Source organism: Equus quagga, chromosome 16 (assembly GCF_021613505.1).
Source record: "Equus quagga isolate Etosha38 chromosome 16, UCLA_HA_Equagga_1.0, whole genome shotgun sequence".
NCBI lineage: Eukaryota > Metazoa > Chordata > Mammalia > Perissodactyla > Equidae > Equus > Equus quagga.
The window spans coordinates 69466927-69476242 of NC_060282.1; positions in this window are offsets into that span (position 1 = coordinate 69466927).

Here is a 9316-nt window from a genome sequence, read left to right on the forward strand (position 1 = left end):
GCCTTGTTCTCAGGGAGTGCCAATTTCTTGCTGCAGCTGCACCATCCTCGCTGTCAAGGTTCCCTCCATTGTGTTTGAACCCTGTGACCCAAGCTGTTTCCCCATATTATGTATGTGTTTTCTGGGACCTTTGCTGTCTTCCTGATCCACTACACACAAGTTCCTGGCATGCCACCTGTGCCGTCCAGTTTCCAGGCTCCTCTTCTAGTTGTGGACACAGGCTCAACCTGAACACGGGGTAGGTCATTGGACCCTGGTGTTGGTGCACACCCATGCATACCCATCATCCTGCATTCTGCCATCCTTGTCTCAGTAGTTGCCCTGAATCCACAGGGCAAATCTCTGTTTTCCATCCACCCCAACCCCAGTAGTGATGGACACAGGACTTTTGAAGGGGGAAAGAAATCACCGTGGGTTGGTTTGAGGGTTTCATATAAGATGTGGTGTGACAAGTTGAGGTGTGACAAGGAAGAGTTGACTATAATGAAGGAAGGAACAATTGGGGTAGATATTTAATGAGAGGAAGAATGTAACGGGAGGGTAGTGAGGAAGAAATCAGGAAGTGAGAATTGGAGGGCCGAGAAACTGAGCCGCAGACAAGCATCCTGTAGACAAGTGTTTCCCAAAGTGCTTTAAATGCTGATCTATGATATGCTATGAGTTGTGAGACAAATTATTTGATGCATTTACCTACTTATTATTATTACTCATGGGGAAATATTCCTTTAGGCAATGGCGCTCTACGAAAGACCACCAGAAGGCCAAGACGTTCATTCTGTTCCACGATGCACAGACAAGTGCAGCTTTATATAAGGTTATCTGGTGATCCGGGAAGCCAGACTCCTTGGATTTGAATCCTGGAGTCATCTTGAGCAAGTTACTCAACTTCCCATGTGCCTCAATTCCCTCACCTGCAATAAGGATAAAAACAGTACCTATTTCATAGAGTTGTTAGAAAGATCAAATAATTGAACACATATATAGTGCCTAGAATGGGACCGGGTACATAGTAAGTGGTCAATATTATTATTTCAATACATATTACCGATATTATTCAATGTTTCAAATGCTGCTTTAGATAATGAGATCAGTTCACATATCCCTCATATCAATTCTTTTTTTCCTAAAAAATCATTTTTTACTGCGAACTATAATGTACAGCAAGAAAAATACCTAAGACTTATATGTACATTTGCATTAGCCTGACCATATAATTTACCCCCCAAATTGGGACACAGAACTGAGGTGCTATTAATAGTGACACTAAGACAACAGGCACAGGCTGGGGCCTATTGTCATCCTAGGTGAATAAATAGCTATAAAGCCAACTCCTGGGTAAATACCACTCAGATCAGCAACCAGAATGTCCTGGAAGCTCTGCAGCCTCCTGTGTATCTCTTCTAGGTCACAACCTCTTTCCTCTGGCCCTCACGTAACTGCTCATTTGGGGTAACAATTTACATGCTTTCATTTATGCTTTCTCCTAAATTTGCATTCTTAAGAAATTTAGTTTATTTTTGTTCTTTTTAAATTTTGAACAAGTGATTTATACTTTAACAACGCTTCGTCTCGGGGCCGGCCCCATGGCCAGTGGTTCAGTTTGCACACTCTGCTTCTGCAGCCCGGGGTTTTGCCAGTTTGGATTCTGGGCACGGATGTGACACCGCTCATCAGGCCATGCTGAGGTGGCGTCCCACATGCCACAACCTGCGCACTTACAACTAGAATATACAACTGGGTATTGGGGGGGCTTTGGGGAGAAGAAGAAGGAAAAGAAAGATTGGCAACAGATGTTAGCTCAGGGCCAATCTTAAAAAAAAACTTTCATCTTGTTTCTTTGGTTCAACATTCCTATAATATTCAGCCATGAGGCAACATGTAATTATTTTCTTTGCTATTTAATATTTCATTGTATACATATCCTATAGTTTATTTATCCATTCAGTTTTCTGTGGCTTTGATGTTGTTCCCACCTGTCAGATTTTTAGCAGGGGAATAACATAATAAAAGTATTGTTTAAGGAAAAGTATTCAACTGTCAGTGTGTCAGAAGAGTTGGAGAGAAGAGAAAGACAACAGTGTTATTTAAGTACTTTTATGTTCAGGCCAGCACAGTGCAGGGCACTTTCTTACAAGCAGGGGCAGGATTAAAGGCCCCAGGAGGCTGGTCTTGGCCAGCGGTCTACCAGGGCTCTGTCAAGGGTTTTGACTGGGTTTCCTTCTGCAGCACGTAGCCCACAGGTACAGACTGTGAGATCTGCTGTCACACAGCCCTGGCTTCCATGACTGGCTCTGCCGCTTTCTTTCGTGCTTACTATCAAAATGAGGCCGATGATGCCACCCTCCTGGGATTGTTGTGACAACTCAAGGAGACTCTGTTTGCAGGAGTGAGTTATTTTATCTGTATTCCATAAGCGAGGAAACTTCGAGAAGCTAAGCACTTTTATTTGGTTTCTACACTTGCCCTGCTAGCCCCATTCTCCTGCCCGATGAGATTTGCTGAAATGTCCACCCTTGAAACATCAAAAGAACCAAATTCTGTGCAAAAGTGTGCCAGAGCACAAGACAAAGAAAGCTCCTGATACAACCCTCAAGGAAGATCATGTCGTTTCAAATTCTCTGTCTTCATCATTGTGACTCCCTGCTGTAGATATGCACGTTAAGGATTACCAGGTTATGTATTTTTCCAAACAAATCAGCATAAGAACCAGGATTTAAACTTCTCCATCTCTCTTTGGGCCCAGAGTGAGCAGTTTGGCTAAAGATGCAAACTATCTCCTTTGACTCTAAAGTTCTCCTCTAAGACGACAACACCACAACCTATTAACATCCAATAAAATCAGCAGAATCTCTTCACTGAGTCCCTCTTTGAACTATTGAGCAATGCTTAAAGGTATGTACTGTCATTGGACTCTCTCCAAACCATTAAACTGGTCCCAAGTCACAGAGACAGTGCCCTTTCTAGAAGAAAGTTAGCATTGGGATTACAGTTACAAGAGTAAATAAGTTTTGTCAGTCACTGTCAGCACATTTCTTGACAAGTGTAGACCTGGCCCACTTCTAATCAGAAGAAACTCTGAATTGTTAATCAACGAGTTCATCTTCTCAGTATGACCATATTTATTTATGATGTTCACCTATCTGCTAAATAGAATGCTAGGGAGATGTCTCTGATGCTTACTGTTGCCTACAAGCTTAGCTATGAACCTGGTAGGTCTCTATGTGGGAGCCACCTGTGGGTTTCTAGGCCTGACTAAAATTGCTGCCTATTTCGGTCTGACAACATCTCCATGCTGTAACATGGCAGCAAATAATCTAAAGTTCTTGAATGCATTTTGCCAGACCCAAACAAAATCTTCAGTCTTACCGAAAAAAAAATTAGCAATCTAGGCTTCCCTCTTTCAATCTGAAAGGGCTAATAGATCTCACCAGTTTACCTGGTTTACAACAAGAGAGTAAGGCTTTCAGAAAGTATGCTTTATCATGCACAATAAGAAAGAAACGTGTGAATCCTAGGCCAATCCTTTTCACATGCAAGAATATCAAAAGAACAGGAAAAAAAGAATCAAATAAATTCTTGTTTAAATTAGGGCTGATTTCTAAGTCATAACAGATGGTAAACTGAGGGGAGGAGATGACTCACCAGATCTATTTAGAGAAAGCCAGCGAACAGACTGTTATCCATCCTCTTAGGAGTTTGTTTGCCTGTGAAGCAGCCTAAGAAATCTACCCAATTTATCAAATTGTCCCACTGTAAAGATGGCTTAGTACAAAAGAGCACAGGAAATCACTGTGGACCAGTCTTTAGAGTGTAAAGAAATGTGACCCACCAAACTAAGGCCCACAAAGACCCATATTCCCAGGTGGGTCCTTTTCTGTGTTACCAGGTGCCCAAGTTCACTTATGTAACTCATTTGTCTGCTAGTGTCCTCACCCATGGGGGCTGATGATTTCAGCTCCGCGTCAATCAACACACAGAACTGTGCCTCTTTATCAGTTTGTACCCCGCCTCCAAGCACACTAAGCATTTTATGAGATTTATGAGTCACATGGGAGAGCGTGTTGCCCTAACGTTCCTCTTAGACGTCTCTTCTTCCTCAATTCCCCACTTCTGCTAATGCATGGATTCTACCCCTCAGCCCGCCTCCCATGCGGTGGATGCCAGCCTACCTTGCATCCTCTGTTTCCCTCTTCGCAGTTCTCAGGCAGTTACAATGCAAAGCAATTCACCTGTCCCAAGTTCTACTTCAAACCTATGTGTCACACCCATCAGGGCTTTTAGCATTCTAGTTAGAAAATCCATCCTTTTTGGAAAGATTCATGTATTACACATATTTTTAACGCTCCACTTAAATATATTAATATATACAATAAATATCTTCATAACGTTTAGCAAGAATCTTAGCCACGTTGTTAAAACCTGTTGTTAAAGGTCAATTTACATTTTAACCATATTTGGGTAGAAGCTAAGATTTCACTTATGTACTTCCAACGATAAAATTTCAAAATCTAAATTTGAGTTGCATTTATACATCGTGGTAGGCAGGACATGTACCTGTAGAGGAGGTAGGATAAAATGAGAACAAACTATATCCTTTCAGGTGTCAGAGCCTGGAGAGGAGTGAAAAGAATAGGACAGGCAAATAGTCTGGAGAGTAATCTAATTAAAACAAGTATAATTTGGTTTATGTACAGCTTTGGGCATGAGGCACGTCTACTTTGTACACCCACGGTGGAGTGTAAGGAGCCCTGCCCCCAGGGAGCTCCCCGAGTTACCAACCCCGTATGGCATTTCCTGCTCATTTGCAAACAGCACAGGAGTTGCTCAACTCTTTGGCGCTGTTATTCCTGCTCCCAAAGCTACATGTAAGTAGAAAATCTCATGCTCTGCGCACAGTCCTCATGACTCTTAGACTGCTTTAATCTGGAACAGTTCCAGCCTTTCCTTGACCTGAGAATTTTGTAGAATCCCCCTCAATTTGGGCTTTATCTGCTGTTGCCTATCATTCTATTCAGGTTATGCATTTTTGACAGGAAAGGCAACAAGAGAATTGTAACGTGTTCAGGGCATCGTAACAAAGAGGCTCATGATGTGTGACTGTCCCTTTAAGAGATGAGGTTAACGTTGATTTCTCAGTTAAGGTGGCATCTGCCTTGTTTTCCCATTGTAAAGTTACTATTTTTGCCTTGCAAATTAATAACCATCTTATGGGGAGTTACTTTGAGACTATGTGATATCCTGTTCCTCATTGACCTTTCAGCCACTAATTTTAGCAGACATTGACAATTTTGACCAAATTGATTATTACTGTGATGGTTGCAAAATGGTGATTTTCTAACTCCATCATTCTTTTACATGTATTATTTGGCAATCTGTTAAAAGGAAGAGCCCTTCTCCTATTTATTTATTTATTTATATCATGGGGGGGCAACTCTTGGGTTCTTATTTTATTCTGTGGTAGATTTGTTATCCAATACTGCATAGCAAATCAGGTCAAAACTTCGTGATTTAAAACAGCAAAAATTATTGATTGTCTCTCACTCATCCTGTGGGTCGTGAATTCAGAGTGCTTCACTGGACGGTTTTGGCTTTGATCTCCCATGGGATTGCAGTAGGTGTCAGCTAGTCTGTAGTCACTTTTTCCGGATTTGGACAGTGGAAGTTCCTTCAAGTTGGCTCCTGTGTCCTTTTGACATGTCCGCATCGTTCTTTGAGAACTTCCTTAATTCAGGTCCAATGAGAAAGTCCAGGCTCATCTGAACCCTTCTCTGCTCCGTTCCTAAATCAACCATTTCTCTAAAGATTCCTTTCAGTGAAAAATGGTTTTAAGAAGCCAAAATCTGGGCTCTATGTGTGCAGATTCCTACTGGAGTTTCATTGCTTCTAGATCCTCTGAGCAGAAAGAGCTAGGAAATAAATGTATACATATAAATGTAAACGCACATTTCCATGTCTATATCCATAACCATGAATTTATACTGATACCTCCAATTCAATCCAATGATACCAGGCCCATTCCAGCCTTCTCCCTTTCTATATTTTCCACCACTTCTTCAAGAATGAGAAATCTGGATTCTATTTTCACCAATTATTTGCTTAATTGCAGAAAATAGTAAAAGCACTTTCAAAATTGCTAACCCACACCACAGGGAAATCAAACCTACTGGGTTAATATTTGTTTAATAACTGTCAATAACTCTTTTTGTCTTTAATCTGAGGATTTATAGGCAAAACATTCTGTTCAAAATTACTTGTTTTTTTTCATCCCTTCAATGCAGCTCTATTCATCTGAAATACAATAGCTACATTTGTTCCTGTTTACATTACATTTTAATTCCCTCCTTCATCTTCGATACTTTTATTTTATTTTAGTATGAAAAACATTAATATGACCCCAAAGTCAAAACTACACTAAAAGGTCATTACCTCTACACCACTTCCACCCCATTCCTACCTGTAGGTGACCAAGCTCATTACTTTATTCTTCCTATTTCTTTTAGCTAAAATACGTTGATACACACAAATTTTAGTATTTCTTCTTTTGTTTCACAAAAGTTAGTACTTGCATGATCCTGGGAGCGAATGCCTCCTTAAATTGTGTGCGCCGGGTGCCTCACTTGCCTTGTCGTAGTCCAAGCCCTGCCTGTCAATAATTGACCAAAGAAGAAAAAACGGCTTGCGTCTGATTTACGATAAATATACAAGGCATCCAGTATCAGCCAGAAGTGGATGCCACAGCATTGTGATGCCACTCAAAAGAGGGCCTGAAAGACGGGGGGCAAATCCTCCCACTGTGCGTGTCTGGCGGTTCACCTGAGTGTTCACTCTTCCCGGATGAAAAGACGGCCAGAGGAGGAGGGATGTTCTGATTCACAGACAGGTGCTAATGATTTGTCCACACTACAGACTGAATGTTTGTGTCCCCTCAAAGCTCATATGTTGAAGCCCTAATTCTCAATGGGATGGTATTTGGAGGTGATGCCTTTGGGACATAATTAGGTTTAGATGAGGATGGAGCCTCCATGATGGGGTTAGTGTCCTTAGAAGAAAAGGGAGAGACCAGAGCCCTGTCTCCTTCTCTGCCGTATGAGAATACAGCAAAGTGGCGGCTCTCTGCAAACCAGAAAGAGGGTCCTTACCAGACACTGAAACTGCTGGCACTATGATCTGGGACTTCCCAGTGTCCAGAACCATGAGAAATCAATGTGTTATTTAAGCCTCTTGGTCTATGGCATTTTGTTATAGAAGCCTGAGCTAACTAAGATGGTCCATCTGATCAAAATTTAGGAAGAATAAGGTAGGAGAATTGATGATAAGGAGGTTTTTGGAAGAGCACTGTGGAAGACCAGGGTATAAGGGTATTCAGGTCCCATGTGAATGGTCACCAAAAGGCACTGGGTTTCAGAGTGGCCTGTCAATACACAGACGGGCAAACATCCATTATTTCTATGTCAACTAAATTCTTCCCCTAATCACCTGCATTTGCTCAATGGTCCCATTTACAAGTACTTCTGGGGCAGAGATGGAGGATATGCAGAAGCTCAACAACACAGATTCCTACTCACCAATGCTAATCTGGATGCCTCCATTGTTGACTGCCCAGCTTGCCAGTAGCAGAGACCAACATCAAGCCTCTGATATGACATCTGCCCCCTGGAGACTGATCACATGGACTCCTTCTACCCTACAGGGAACAATTACATGTCCTCACTGGAACAGATGCTTATTCTGGATATAGATTTGCCTTTTGCCCACTATACTAGCACCATCATATGTGGTACTCTACTTCCCTTCCTGTTTTCCCATGTGACATTACTTCTAACAAAGAAACTCATTTTATAGAAAGACAAGAGAGGCAGTGATAACACACCCACATAATTCACTGCTCTTACCACTTACCTTACAGAACTGGCTTATTGAAAACTCAGCTATGGAGCTAATTCTCTGCAAAGTTTCTTTGCGGCATCCAACAGGATGTGGTATATGTGTAAAATCAGCAGCCAATATTCGATTCTGCTTCTCCCACAGTCAGAATACATGAGTCCAGGATCAAGCATGGGAACAGGAAGGGCTCATCTAACTATTATACCTAATAACTCATTCACAAAACTTTTACTCCCCATATTTATATCTTTGAACTATGATATGTTCCTAGGGGCACACAACAATTGTTTCCAGTTGGAAATTGGGACTGCCACTTGGTCATTTGAGTCTCAAAATTCTATAGAACAAATGGACAAAGAAGGAGATTACTGTGCTGACTTACATCATTGATCCCAATTAACAGGATGAAATTTGGTTGCTGCTATACATAAGGGCAAAAAGAGAGAAGTATGCCTAGGGTCCAGAGGATTCTATGGGTACCCCCTGATATTTCCATGCCAACTATCAAAAGTAATAGGAAACAATAGCAACTCAACTAAGGTAGAATCACTGAGAACTTAATATCCTTTAGGAATGGGAGTTTGGGGTATTTGGGTAAAATATCCTAATTGGCTGAAATGCTGAAATGACTATGGCCTTAGCAACATCTTAACTGCAACTTTAGGAGAGGCTCCTGAGCCCACCCAGTTAAGCCATTTCTGGATTCTTGATTCTCAGAAACTAATGTGAGATAATAAATGTTTGTTATGTTAAACTCCTACATTTTGGGATAATTTGTTATGCAGCAATAGATAAATAAAACACTTGTTAGGGTCACATTTATAGATATTAGCTAACCTTCCTTCTTTACATTATAATTTTATATTATGAATGTTGTGGTGGTTTACTTTATAATTTAGACTGTCAGGTACAGACTAATCAAGTGAGATTATGACTGAGCTAAAAAGGAAATTACGATCATCCAGAGATAGGTAAAGTGATTGATGGATCATTGTATCTCAACTATTTTTTATTAGAGGGTGAGATCATCTTTATTTGTACAAAGAATAGTGGCATCATATTAGGTGGAAGCATAAAGCAGTTGTTATTGTTGTATAGAAACTTAAATGTGGATAAAAAGAAGTTTGAGTACTGACTAGCCAAAAGGTGGGCTGTGCTGGTTATTTTTCTGTTGTGTCTCAGCCTCCACATGTTTCTATTCTTTGCTCTGTGATGCTGTGTTTGGCAACCTGAAAACTACATTTCCCAGATGCCTTTGCCTGCTGGCTTCCTATTTGATTTGGCCAATGGAAAACCTTGGGATGAGGCCAGAGCATAACCTCTGGAAACGATTACAGTTGCTGACGTATTTCCAGTAAGAACTAATGCAAAACAATCTACAATTGAGAAACTCCAGAAATATGGAACATACTGAATTCTTTACTTAAATAGT